General features: G+C 46.8%; 1 protein-coding gene across 1 annotated transcript in view; it reads right to left on the bottom strand.

Moving 5' to 3' along the window:
* Positions 1–1959, bottom strand: part of A4galt (alpha 1,4-galactosyltransferase (P blood group)) — a 30828-nt gene extending 28869 nt beyond the window's left edge. Inside the window, exon 1 of the mRNA XM_005067039.4 lies at positions 1837–1959. The gene's annotated coding sequence lies outside the window, so the exon portion shown is untranslated. The remainder of the gene's footprint in view (positions 1–1836) is intronic.
* Positions 1960–14326: the final 12367 nt, after the last annotated feature.

Raw genomic sequence — 14326 nt, 5'->3', positions numbered from 1 at the left:
CCCACAGTCTGAGGAAGTGTGCCAAGGCTCCGGCCTTCAGCAGAGCCAGCTGTGAGACATTTTTATTCTCACACATTGACCAGTTAATTCTTTTCCGGGAAAATCCAGCAATGTATGAATGTATGCATTTATTAAAATGTAACAGAATCAAGGTGGGGGTGAGTGAGGGGCTTTAATTCCAGCACTCTGAAGGCAGAGGCAGACAGATCTCTGAGTTGGAGGCCAGCTTGGTCCCCATAGAGTTCCAGGGCAGCCAGGGCTACACAGTGAGACTCCATTTCGAAACAAAACAAATAGTAACAGTAGCTAAAAGAAACAAATGCATTAAACAAAAAACAGGGCGGTTGAGGTAGCTCAGTCAACAAAGGTGTTACTTTGGGTCATTGAAGGTCTGGACTGGGACACTCCCACTCCCACCAAGACCAGGCTGATTTGGGCTGATGTGGTAATCACGGTGGCCTCTAGAGTTTCAACCAACCCTGCCCACACCCTGGGACATTCATCACTCCTCCCAGGAGTGCACAACCTCTCTCGGGGGTTAATCCTGCCAACCTAGACGCAGTAGGGCTATAACTGATGCAATGAAACATAGCAAACTCTTTTTACAGAATTTCCAAGTAGGTCCCCTCATACTGAAGGGTCCAGGCAGGGACCAGCACCTGAGGCATTGGAGAACCGCTTTCAAAAACAAAAGACAAAACAATAAAACAAAAAACCCCAGAAGGCCAGAACTCTCCCTCTCCTCCCTGTTGCAGTGCATTTTAGGATTTGAGGGATTTTCCTTTGTGGGATTTCTGCTTAAGAAGCGCATAGGTGGGTTTAGGGACCCGCGGAAGGTCAGAGGTTGGGGTGATGGCGGGTGCAGCCCTGCTGTATCGGATTCCCCATCCTTGGGGGGAGAGAACAGAAAGATCGGATCGGTGTTGGGGGAGAGGCGGGCACTTCGGAGTCGGGTGGGGTTGCAGCAGCTGGATTGCTGTGAATGTGAGAGAGGAGAGAGTCCACGGAAAGATTTTTAATCTCCAGCGGGCGAGAGACTCCGTGTAATCAGCTAAGGAGATGAGAACTTCTAGTCCCATATGACATGCAAGGAAACTGAGGCAAGGGGGCTCGCCCTAACAGTGAGGAGGCGTGGATAGGATAAACCTCCCAGCCGCAGCCTCTTCCAAGGCCATCAGACTTCCAATCCCACCCCAATTGTTCTCATCTGGAAAAGACAGGCGAGAGTGTACTGATCACGGGACCGAGCGTTGGGACCAGCGGCTCCATGCTAGTTTCCCCTGCTCTCCATCCAGCTCTTCCCCAGGCTATTCCTTCCCCCTGAAGACCCTTCCCTGTGCGGCGGGTCCGAAGCCGGAGCATCCGGAAAGGTTAGCGCCAACTCCCGGCGCGCAGCCCTCCCTACAGCCCGCGGTGGTCCAGTCCTCTGCCGGACGCGCCCTGCCGCGGCCTCCCAGGACTCCTGCGCGCCCAAGGTCGCGGAACAGCGCTTCGGCATCAGGGCTTCGGATCCGCGGTCGTCCCCCTCCCCGGTGGACCTCACCCACCAAGGGCTACTGGGATTGCGGGGGGGGGGGTGGTATTTCCGAACCCTAGCCGGGCCAGACTAGCCGGTGCCGCGCTCAACTTCGGGTCGCAGCTCGGGTACAGACGGCGACCGAGGGACCACGGCGCGGAATTGGTGCGCAGGCAGTTGTCACCTGTGGAACAGGTGGCCAGGCGGGGACCCGGGCCTCTGGGGTCTCGAAGCTCACCTCCCAGCCAGGTCTAGACTAAAGGAGCCCTGGATCCCAACGAGGACCCCCTCCCGCTGCATTGTCCCCTATCCCCAAGTACCTCTGGCTCCCGCGGCGGCGGGCAGCTACTGTGGCCCTGGAGGGCGGTGGCGTGAGCGCAACGGACAGAGCGCCGCCCCTCCAGCCCTGGGCGGGGTCAGCCTGCCCTGCCCCGCGGGTCCCTTTCGGCCTGCGGGGTCCCTGTCCAACCCTTTCGTCCACAGCAGGTCCTCACTGGGGTGGGGATGGGGCGACTGGCGGGAGGGGGACCGCGACCTGAGTCATCGCTAGTGGTAACCAACAGGTGTGAACTGCCTTCTAAGCCTCCCGGCCACCCACCTTAGGCAGCTCAAAACCCTATTCGGGTTCTCTCTCCAGCCCACGCTGCCCCCGAACTCCTAGCAATCCTCCTGCCTCAGGAATGAGTCCCCAACCCGTGGCAACTTTTTCTCATTTTAACAGATGAAAAAAAAAAAAAAAAGACCCAGGCGGAAAGCGGTTTGGTTAGTTACTTGAATGGCCTGCAGTTTCGAAGGGAAGAGTCTGAACCGGAGTCAGCCTGACGCCACTTCCCCAGCGTCTATTGAAAACACTCCATTCCTTGGCCCCGGCCTGCTGCGATCCAAGGAAGGGCCGGGCCCACTCACTGCATGATGCCCCTTAGTGGCAGTTTCCCAGCCAGCTCTCCTCCCGTGCTGGATGTCGACGCCTAGCTGCCCGCCCCCCTTCGTCACTCTCACCACACAAACGGGTGTCCAGGACTCTGAGAAAATGGAAACACCATATTCCAACCCTCAGAACACTCAGGATGAAAAGAGTTTGAATAAGCCAATCTGTAGAAAATTCTCATCCCCCACCCTCGTTCTGACACTACCCAACTCTTGGCTATGCCCACCCTTTCTTTTCCAGGAGATCCTCAGCCTTCAGTTGACAGCCATCTGGCGATCCTACCCCTCTCATTCCCATTAGTGCTCATTACGTTCAGGTTTTGTTTTACATTTTTCAGACTGAGTCTCATTTTAGCCCACGGCTTTCTTGGTAATGGGTATATGTAAACTACAGTGGCCTCAAACTTGTGACAACCCTCTTGCCTCTGCCTCCCAAATCCTGGGAAGACAGGTTTCTCCCACATGAAAACTCAGTAAACACTGCACATAGCACTGCACACTTTTAATCCCAGTACTTGGGAGGCAGAGGCAGGCAGGTCTCTGTGAGCTCAAGGCCAACCTGGTCTACACACTGAGTTCCAAGACAGCCAGGACTACACAATGAGACCTGTCTCCAAAATAACTGCACACACAAGTAGACCCTTGGGCAAGGGTTTGGAAGATGACTATCTTGAATACAGTGTTTATCAGACAAGCATGAAACTGAGTTTGAGTCCTTCCATCCATGTTTAAAAAAAAAGTCAGTCCCAGTAGGGTGTGTCTATAATCTCAGCATTTGGGAGGACCTTGAAGCTAGCTGGTAGTCATCTAACTCAGTGGCATCTAACTCTATAGGTTCAGTGACATTCTGTCTCAAAATTAACATGGACAGCCCGTTATTTTAATCCCAGCACTCAGGAGGCAGAGGCAGACAGATCTCTAATTTCAAGACCAGCCTGGTCTATATGGCTCAGAGGTTAAGAGCACGGCCTGCTCTTCCAGAGGTCCTGAGTTCAATTCCCAGCAACCACATGGTGGCTCACAGCCATCTGTAATGAGATCTGGTGTCCTCTTCTGGCCTGCAGACATGCAGGCAGAATACTGTATACATAATAAACAAATAAATCTTTTTTTAAAAAGAACTTTCCAGGGCTATTCAGTGAAGGGAAAGCAGGGAGAGACTTTGAAGATCCCTTCAGCAGTTAAGTGTTTGCTGTTCCTCCTGAGTAGCCAAGTTTGATTTCTAGAGCTGCCTGTACCTCTAGCTCCAGGGAATCTGATGCCCTCTTCTGGATTCCCAGTGCACCTGCATCTACACATGCACACACATAATTAAAAATAAACAAACAAAAAACCTTAAGGCTGTTAGTTTGATGTAGACAGCTGTTGAGACATACTGCTCTTCAGTGGCAGCCATGACAGGGCCTTGAGGGGAGAGAGCCTTCCAGTCCAGGGAACAACATTTCTTTTTCTTCTTTTTAAGATTTATTTTTATTTTATGAATGTGAGTGTTTTGCCTGCCTGCCTGCATGCTTGTGTACTGTGTGTATACCTTGTTCCTGCAAGGCCAGAAGAGGACATCAAATCCCTTGGAACTATAATTATAGATGGTTGTAAGCCACCATATAGGTGCTGGAAACTGAATTCAGGTCCTCTGTAAGAACAGCAAGTAACATAACCACTGAGCCATCTTTCAGGCCTCAAAGGGAGTTTCTTATTCTTTTGGGTTGGGGGAGGTCTGACTTAGACTACACACTGTTGTTCTATGACTTGAGGTCACCTGTGCACCAACAAACCAGGTGTAGCCACCCATCCCCCATAAGCCAAGTAAAACAGCCAAATTAGGTCTAGAGCAGTGGTTTTCAACCTGTGCATTCATGACCCCTTGGGGAGGTCACATATAAAATATATCCTGTATACCATATATTTACATTATGATTCATAGCAGTAGCAAAAATAGTTATGAATTCGCAACAAAATATTTTTATGGTTGGGGTCACCACAACCTGAGGAACTGTATTAAAGAGCTGTACCATTAGGAAAGATGAGAACCACTGTTCTAGAGAGATAGCTAAACAGTTAAGAGTAAGTACCTGGGGATCTCCAAAGCAATAATAAGTACCTGGGCAGCCGGGCGTTGGTGGCGCATGCCTTTAATCCCAGCACTCGGGAGGCAGAGGCAGGCGGATCTCTGTGAGTTCGAGACCAGCCTGGACTATCAAGCGAGTTCCAGGACAGCCTCCAAAGCCACAGAGAAACCCTGTCTTGAAAAACCAAAAAAAAAAAAAAAAAAAAAAAGAGTAAGTACCTGGGGACCTCCAAAGCAATAGTAAGTACCTGGGGGCTGAAGAGATGGCTCAGAGGTTAAGATCACTGAATCACTGACACCCCTTGCAGAGGACCTGGGTTCAGTTCCCAGCAGCACCTACATAACAGTTCACATCTGTCTGTAACTCCAGTTCCAGAATATCCAACACATTCACACAGACAATCAGGCAAAACACCAATGCACATAAAGTAAGTTACATCAGTAAATTATTTTTAAAAAATATGAGTACTGCTCTTGCAAACCAGAGTTTACTTGTCTGTTCCCAGCACCCACATTAGCAACTCACAACTCCTATAACTCCAACTCTAGGGAATACTATGCCCTCTACTGGTCTCCATGGGCACCTACACCTATATGCGTGCACACACACACACACACACACACACACACACACACACACACACACACACACATTAAGAACAATTTTTTATTATTCTAGAGAGAAGCAGTTATCCATGCCCCATGCCCCCTGAGGTGAAGCTGAGGTTTGAGTAAAAACTGGAGTCATACCTATCTCAGCAGTTGTCAGTCAAGGTGTGGCCCCCCCCTACTGCTGACCATCCTTGTCTCCTTGTATGGTGAGTCACCACATTAACAAGTGGTGACTCTTGGAGAAAAGTTTCTCCTGTGGCTGACTCTGGTTTGAGACTTTCTCCTCTCCCAGCACAAGTTTCCTGGAAGGAACTAGTTCCTTGGGGTTTACTATTTCAACAGTCTGATTGCTGAAGTGTCACTTTGGGAAGGCTACATAGCTGCCATGACCATATAATGCCAGGGGTCATAAGGCAGGAAGGCAGTAGCTAAAGTCAACTTATAGTTCAAGATCTCCTTGGCCCTTGGTGGAAGGTGGGGAAGGGTTGGGAAGTAGACTTTGAGGCCAGAATAGCTGGCTTATCAATTTTCTCCTCTACAAGAGAGCTGCGGGTGGGGGGGGGTGTGTGCACAGGCAGCCACAGGGTCTGTAATCTAACACCCAGAGGGTGAATGGTTAAAGTTTACCAGAGGCCCTGCAGTGAACAGGCTTTAGGAGGCCTGGGAAGGCCTGGAGGTGATACCATCTTAGCAAGCCTGGAAGTATGGGGGGGGGGCTGAGGGCAGGTGTTGCCTCCACCTGGAAAACACCCCCCCCACCTGCCCCAAGGTGAACAAGAGGACTAGAACGAACACTTTCTGAGGGACACTGGAAAATGAGAGGAGTCAGAAAAGAATGGGTGTAGAGGTGCTGAAACCTTGTTTGTGGGATCGGTCTAGAGTTCCATTTGTACTCACATGGGGGTCTGGGGAAGGCTTCTCTGAGGCAGAGAAGGAAGTGAACCAGTTTTGAAAAGATCCAGGGGCTGGGCCAGAGCTTTTGCTGATGGAGCTTGCCTAACAGGAGCAAAGGTGAGGCACTGAGTTCCAGCTCTGTACTGCAAAAGAGAAAAGAAGTTAGGTAAGATCTCTAGCAGGGGGTGGGGTGGGGTAGCTATATTCTCAGAAGTCTGATCTCCAAGAGCCAAATCATTCTCACCAAGGAGGAAATGCTCCCGAGTATGAGGCAGAGGGAGGGAAAAACAAGCCATTTGGAAACACTTCAAAAACACCCTGCAACAGGGATGGGTCCCACAGCAGAGAGCTCTCCTAACAGGCATGAGTCCTCGATTCAGTCCCCAGCCCCATATAAAACGTGAAACAGGTATAGTGGCACACATCTTTTGTTTGTTTGTTCTGTTTTGTATTTTGAGACAGGGTTTCTTTGTGTAACAGCACTGGAACTTGCTCTGTAGACCAGGCTGGCCTGGAACTCACAGAGATCCAACTGCCTCTGCCTCCCGAATCCTGGGATTAAAGGTGTATGCCGCTGCCATCATCACCCAACAGTGGTGAACACCTTTAAACTCAGCACTTGAAGAATGGAGGCAGAGAAAGAGAAGTTAAAGGCCATCCTAGGCTACATAATGGATTCCAGCCTAGACTGGGTCACATGAAACCCTATCCAGAAAAACAAAACAGAGCTGGAAAGATGGCTCAGGGGTGAAGAACATTTGCCACTTGCTGCAAGGAAGAGGGCAGCTATGTGTAGCTGGTATAACAAAAGTTATATTTTACTATGCTGAGGGTCATCAGCCAGGCTTCACACTCTGAATTCCTGACTAAGGTCCTAAGCCTATCTGTCCACCGATGCTCACCTGTGCGATGTGTCTTAGCTGAAGGTCCGGGCCAGTCTCTAACAGAAGTCTCTGATTGGAGGGTCAGGATCCTGGGGGATCTTCCGCTGTAGAGCAAATCGAGGTGGCGTCTCCCCAGCTGTGCAGAGCCCAGCATTGCTCTTGGCCTCTGCTCATATGCTGTCCAGCGGGCAGCACGAGGTTCTAGTCTTGTGTCTGATTATCTTGAGTGAGTGATGTCACTGGCTTCTGGTTATCAGGTGCAGCCTTGGGTGTCCTGGGGATCCTGACTGAGCTATTTCTACACGTCTAAAAGGCATTTTTTACTATGCGCATTATGTCCTGTACCAGTGAGGACCACACATAAGAATTCTTTTTTTTTTCTTTCTTCCCTTTTTTAAAAAAATTTAAGTTAGAAACAGGCTTATTTCACATGTCAATCACATCTCCCTCTCCCTCCCTCCCCCCCCCCACCATCCCCACCACGACCCCCAGTCCCCCATCCAATCTCCACTCCTATCCCCAGGGAGGGTGAGGCACTCTATGCTGGATCTCCAGAGTCTATCATTTCCTCCAGGGCAGGGCCTAGGCCCTCCCTCAAGAGTCCAGGCTGAGAGAGCATCCCTCATTGTGGGATGGGCACCCAAAGTCTATTTGTATGCCAAGGATAAATACTACCCAAGGCTCCATAGATTACCTAGGCCTCCTCACTGACACCCAAATTCAGGGTGTCTGGTTCAGTCCCATGCTTTCCACACAGCCATCAATCTGGGGTCCAAGCGCTCCCCCTTGTTCAGGTCAACTGTTTCTGTGGGTTAAACCAGCCCAGTCTTAACTCCTTTGCTCATCAGTTCTCCCTGGAATCTTGAAATTTGCAGGCAAATGGATGGCACTAGAAGAAACCATCCTGAGTGAGGTAACCCAGTCACAAAAAGAGAAACATGGTATGTACTCACTTATTTATGGATTTTAGACATGAATCAGGGGAGTACCAGCATAGGGAGTCTGGGAAACAGAACCTCCATCCAACGACTGGTGAAAGCAGAGGCAGACACCCACAGGTAAACACTGAACTGAACTCCTGGAATCCAGTGTCACAGATAAGAATTCTTTTTTTTTTTTTTTTTTTTTTTTGGTTTTTTTCAAGACAGGGTTTCTCTGTATTGTTTTGGAGGCTGTCCTGGAACTCGATTGGTAGACTAGGCTGGCCTCGAACTCACAGAGATCCGCTTACCTCTGCCTCCCGAGTGCTGGGATTAAAGGCGTGTGCCACCAACGCCTGGCTCTTTTTTTTTTTTAAAGATTTATTTATTTATTACAAATACAACATCTTGCCTCCATGTATGTCTGCACGCCAGAAGAGGGCACCAGATCTCATTACTGATGGTTGTGAGCCACCATGCGGTTGCTGGGAATTGAACTCAGAACCTATGGTAGAGCAGCTAGTGCTCTTAACCTCTGAGCCATCTCTCCAGCCCACATAAGAATTCTTAACATCATAGTTTCACAGCAAATTGCAAATCCTGGGCCAAAGCCGGGAAAGGAGAAAGCATACAGTGAACATCTCAGTCACTGAGAGACAAATAAATGTAAAGAGATAAATCTCAGGCCACGAAACATACAATTGTTGAGAAAATGTTCAAAACACAGTGACGCAAGTGTCTCGTGGCACATCACGGGGCATTGCAGTGATCCCTGCAGCATATACGTATTTTCCTAAATTTGTACTTCCTCCAGGTTTGGTATGCGCCAAGCTAAAAAATACATTCAGAAATAAAAGGTAGTGCAATCACTTTTTTCAGAAGTGTTGTATAGTAAAGGGTGCGTAGCAGGGTTGGCGCTGTAGGAGGCTGAGATGAGGGGCAAGTAGGAGCGTGGGGGTTATCACTGTGTGCCAGGTATTTTTTCTTTTATTCAACCAAAAGTCCAGCGAGTTTCATAATTAGCTTCCGGTGTTGCTTTTCAGTTTCGTGTAAGCTAGTATTATGGAAAAGCAAGTGGTGGGCATAGAATATCAGCAAGTCTGGTAAGTCTCCGGAGACATCTGTCTTGAGTCTGAGACCAATGTGTACAGACTGTCTCTTCTGGAAAAAAAAATGGCATTTCTTTGGTGGGGTAGAACCAAGAATCTGAAATACAATATTCCTAGTGTCACCACGGAGACTAAACATCTCCTGAAAAAGTTTTTCCAATCACGGTTTGCACAGATATGCTAGCTGGACATACACAGCTGGTTTGTTCCTTCTGGTGCGATAGTCTCTGGAGCTCGTTGTCATAGTTCCTTCTGAAATGAAGTTTATTAAACAAGTCCAAAATAATCATAAGGAATTTACATGCCCAAAGGGCCAATATAATGTATACCAAAAGCCAAAAGCTCTTGTTTGCCAGGTAGAATAAGTTCCACATGGGAACACAGGAAGAGTCAAATTGAGGTATCCTACCAATCATATCACATCAAATAAAGAGAATTGTTTTTTTTTTTTTTGTTTTTGTCTTTTGAGACAGGGTTTCTCTGTGTGGCTTTGGAGCCTATCCTGGCACTCCCTCTGTAGACCAGGCTGACCTTGAACTCACAGAGACCCACCTCCCGAGTGCTGGGATTAAAGTCGTGCACCACCAGTGCCTGGCAAGAGCGTTTCTTAAGCTTGCTAACTTTATGGGTGTAGGCAATAGCTGTTGCTGGAGATTTCTTGTCCCACCTGGTCCCACAGCCACTTTTCAGCCCCAAATAAACCATGGATGCTATATTAGTTATAAAATTGTTGGCCAGTGGCTAGGGCTTTTCCATAATACTAGCTTACATGAAACTGAAAAGCAACACTGGAAGCTAATTATGAAACATGCTGGACTTTTGGTTGAATAAAAGAAAAAATACCTGGCACACAGCCATGACCCGCACGCTCCTACTTGCCCCTCATCTCAGCCTCCTACAGCGCCAACCCTGCTACGCACCCTTTTTATTAGCTAGTTCTGTCTTACTTATTAACTAATAACTACTAATCTATGTATTTCTACATGGCCTTATCTTACCAGAGAACACCTGGCACATCCTGTCTTCCCAGTCTCTACATGGCATCTCTTTTTCATGCCTTTCTGCCTACCTTTCCCAGAATTCTCCTTGTCTCCTAGTCCCACCTCTATTTGCCAAACAGTGTTTTATTCATCAACCATAAGAGAAACATATATACAGAAGGACAACCCCCATCAAATAGTGTCTGCTTTGAGTGCAGTTGATAAATGTTGAACTCCGTCTGTCTGTCCTCTCAGGGTCTTAATATTCCTAGTAATTTCCATTGACTGTAATTGTGGCATGCTAAAGGAGCAAACAATGGAAATGTCAATAATGCCTTTCCTAATGAGTCATCTTTGTGTTCATGTATGTATGTATGTATGTATGTATGTATGTATGTATGTATGTATAGTACCTGAGTCAAAAGTGTGTCTGTGTTCAAAGATTAGGGTAGATATCCTGGACATGTGTACCTATTCTGAGAAATGTGCTATAACTTTAGTAGCATTGTATATAGCTCCACAGTCAGATTAAAAAGTGGAGTCCAGGTGTTCATGGTGATGTTACAGATGTTAACTGCATAGTGATGTTACAGATGTCAACTGTGAGGTTGAATGCTTTCATGGAGCATGCAATGAGGACTCTGTTGCCATGGCCTGTGAGTTGCTCAGAAGGGGTCAGTTCTGATAGTTGCAGCTCACTGAACAGAGAGTAGGTGGTCACAAAGGTATTGGTCCCAAATAAGCAGAAGTCCTCTGTATTAGTCCAACTAGTCCATAGGAAAGAACCAGTGGTTATAACAATCTGTTCCCAAGTTTCCCAGACAATGGGTGTGTGTGATAACCTGGTGCCACATTGTGTATAGACTAAGAGCAAATGTGTTTTGCAGAATGAATGCTCACACCAAGAGGTTTGCCTTGGTAGAGTCTTGTAGACTGCTGTTTCTGTTCCAATTCCCATAGAAAAGAATTAAGACAAGTCCGTCTCTACTGTTTGAAAAGCCAGTCTCACTTGGATACATTGTTCTCTCTGTCTATCCCTCTGAATAAATTGTAGCAGGAAATTCTGAGAGATCTTGGTTGGCTACAGCTAGTCCCTTCAGATTTTCAGCTGTATCTGCCAATGATCGCTTTAATACACTTAGTTCCAGATGAAGTCTTGGAATCTGATTGTGAGTTGTAGCTAACCCATCAGACAAGGTAATAGCCAGTGTTTGTTGTTCGGTAAGATTTCTGTCTGCGGTATCTGCATTGATGTATGAAAGAACAGAAGATGCTCTTCCAGCTCTGAGTAAGGAGCCAACCAACAGCTATCAACTGTAAAGGTCTTCTTCCAGCAAACCTCTATCCTGAGGAGTAGAACACGATTGCTATTCTCCTAAATTCAGGAGTTTTTTCAGGTGGGAGCCATGATTGGAGGTTGAAGGTAAGTGAGATCTTCTGGATCCTAGGTGCAATTAAAAGTCTTGCAGGCAGGCTAAGGTCGGGTATTATCATGGGCTGGCTCGCCAGTAACCATTGGTGGGGAGGCAGGGAGTTAACAAATGCTACAGCCCTTCTAGTGGGCTGTGAAGAATTTGTGGTTCTCCTCCATTCTTCCTCTATCAACCTTCTCTGTCAAAGAAGGCTGCCTTCTTTAATTCTACAAGATTTCCACATTACAGGGAAGGCATATACCTCATCAAATTGAGGTCCCCTGTGCAGAGTTCCTGCGTGTGCTATACTGAGTGTGGGCTTATGGGCCACGAAAAGTCTCCAATGGCCTACTCCTTGAAGCATCAAGTAGAAATAACAGGGAAGTCCTGGGTGTGTATCTTTCAGGGTTCCAGTTTGGAAAGATCTGTACCTGCAGTTTTCCACCAGTATAAGTTTCTGTGGTCTGACTTTTTGACATGATACTTTGGCACAAAGGAGTCATAGATCTAGGGCATCCTCTGGTTGTAAATTGTATCATGCCCTCTCTTGGGCTGATATAATCATATTGTTTTCATTTTAGATCTGAGGAGCCTTATTGTATTGGTAGCCAAATGGGGTTCATCTGCCATACATATGGGGTGAAGAATGCTGAGAGAAATTTAGAGTTTGCTTCCCTGTCTTTTCTCCTCCTGTTCTTCACCATAAGATGGAAGGATGATTTAATAGATATTTCTTTCCAGGGGAAGTTGTAGGTGGCTAATGCTACTGTGTTATTCCCCCAAATCTGTGTTTCCATTCCAGTGGATTTCCTTATTTAAAATTGGTGTTTTCTGCTTCCTCTTGGTCATTGATGACTATGGCTCTCAAAACCAGCACAAAGTGGGCATTATCCTTCCTCCATTCATCACAATAGCTGTACCAATCTGTATTCCCAGTAGCTTCACAATGAAGCTGTTGAGCATGGGAATGTATTCCTGGTGTGCCTGGGGTTTAAGATGAAGTGTTCATGATCCCAGTGTTCCGGGAAGAATCCATCCAAGGTGTGTAGTAGGGTAAGTCACCGATATCATCCTTGATTCTCGGTTTACTTATTTTGTGGCTGTTGGTATGGTGGTTGCCTCCACCATAGCTTCATTTGTTGTTCCTGTTGCTGTAGATGTAGTTGTTTTTTTTTTTTGTTTGTTTGTTTTTTTTTTCGAGACAGGGTTTCTCTGTGGCTTTGGAGGCTGTCCTGGAAATCACTTTGTAGACCAGGCTGGCCTCGAACTCACAGAGATCCGCCTGCCTCTGCCTCCCGAGTGCTGGGATTAAAGGCGTGTACCACCAACGCCCGGCTGATGTGGTTGTTGATGAAGGTGATCATGTCTCTAATTCTGACGAGTTCAACGGTGTTGGTGATGGTGAAGCGGACAATGGTGTTGACCAAGAGTCTGAGCTTGACTAGTTGGGTAATGTTAAACTTATAAAATTCAACAGGAGGAGTCCCAGGAGCAATGTCCTGGGTGCCATGGCCCAGCATATCAATGCCATGGTTTTTGCTTTATTGTGTGTTCTCTTTTATTTCATGCTAAAGTTTATTTGAGGCACGGGGTGTGATTTGCTATGGCCCTACCTTGCCATGTGCTATGTCCCTCTCTGTCCAAGCAGAAGGTATAATGCCCAGTTAGCATCGGTGCTGAGTAAATTAATCCTGAGACTATCACTATCCTTATGAAAGGCACATTATACTTGTAGATCATAAATTCTCTAAGGTTCATATTTTCCCTCTAATTTATAGCACAGACTGCATTGTCTTTTCTGGATGCCAGGACTTCTGTCTCCTTTAAGTCTTGAGTATTTCTGTCCCTGTAAACACACTGTGCGGTCTGGAAATAGTGGTTGTCCTAATTTAATAGCTTCTTCTAAGAAAGAAGTTCAATTCAGTATTGAATTGGTCTAGTATTTAACTCATAGCATGTAGTTGTAATAATCTTCCTTAACGGGTATCCTTTGAGTTGTAATAACTTGGTTTTGAGCAATCTATTCCATCATTCTATGTGGCCAGCTGCAGTTGGGTTATAAGCTAGATGGAATTCTCATTGTATCTCAAGAGTCTGGGACCACTTCTGGACTTCAGATCCAGTAAAGTTTGTCCCTTGATCTGACTCAATATTTATTGGGCACCCCTATCTGACTATCTAACACCAGAGAGTACATAATGTTGCCAACTGGTCTGGTCTATGACTTTCTTTGGCTAGTGCAAGTCCTGTGCTTACATCTACAAAGGTGCAGGCATAGAGGCCCCTGTGAGTATTCAAGAATCCAATTAAATCTATTTGTAGTTTTTAATTAAATTGTTTAGGATACCATGTTACAGCTGGTACTTGATGTCTTAATCTGGTTTTAAGTGCTGGACAAAGGTGGCAGTCTCTAGCGGCCTGTTCCCAGGTCTGTGAGGATACATTGAGGCTTCTTTTTTATCAAACTATTGAAACAGTGTGCGCACCTGTACGTCCCAATGTCTTAATCCTAGAATTTCCTCCTTGCTGATTATTCTAATGCTTTCAGGTTTCTTAATTTCCCAGTCTGGCTTCCTTTTGATAATTATTCTCACAGGTTGTCCTGATTCAGTTTGCTCCTACATTTCCCCTTGGTTTTTAGTGTTATGGTAAACCTTCAAGCCTGCCGACTGTGTGATAAGTTTTTAGCATTAGGGTAAACCTTCAAGTCTGCTGACTGTGTGATCTACCATCCCTGCTTGTTTGCCCTGAGTTTGTTACTTAGCAGGTCGTACTGTTCTAGTCTTCCTTGACCGTGACGCCAGTTGGTCCAGCATTCTGTTATGTCTATGTGTCCTGTCTGTCGTGCCTGTGTGGGGATCTACGTGGGCTACAGACATTTTGATGCCTTTGCTAGGGTTTGCCACCAATGCACACTCACTATGAGTTGGAGAAGATACAGATTATTTTACTTTTGCCTTCCTTAGCTGTCTGTCTCATAGCCAGTAGTGCTGTTTTTGCTTCA

This window comes from Mesocricetus auratus, unplaced genomic scaffold (assembly GCF_017639785.1).
Source record: "Mesocricetus auratus isolate SY011 unplaced genomic scaffold, BCM_Maur_2.0 Super-Scaffold_100010, whole genome shotgun sequence".
Classification (NCBI taxonomy): domain Eukaryota; kingdom Metazoa; phylum Chordata; class Mammalia; order Rodentia; family Cricetidae; genus Mesocricetus; species Mesocricetus auratus.
Note: the sequence above shows the minus strand (reverse complement) of the source record. Positions and strands in the feature narration are given on the sequence as shown.